Below are 301 nucleotides of genomic sequence, written 5' to 3' on the forward strand. Positions count from 1 at the left end.
CAACCTTAATTTTATTTTTACATTGTTACCTGAAGTCAAATTACACTAGATTGCAAATAGGTACTGTAGTATCGCAAATTAATCACACGGAGAGAACTGGTAGAGTATATGCTACTATTCGCGTTTAGTAAGCGGATTTATAGTAATAGTAACTACTCGTTGATTCAAGAACACTAAACAGCGTTGTGTTGATTCTACCGAACAGAAGAGTACGAAGGCTGACTATCTGTTCAGTAAAATCGACTGTATAGCCCTCTGACGGTCCTTAGTTGTAAGTATAAAGTTAACCAAAAAATCAATT

The sequence above is a fragment of the Belonocnema kinseyi genome, chromosome 10 (assembly GCF_010883055.1).
Source record: "Belonocnema kinseyi isolate 2016_QV_RU_SX_M_011 chromosome 10, B_treatae_v1, whole genome shotgun sequence".
Taxonomy (NCBI): Eukaryota; Metazoa; Arthropoda; class Insecta; order Hymenoptera; family Cynipidae; genus Belonocnema; species Belonocnema kinseyi.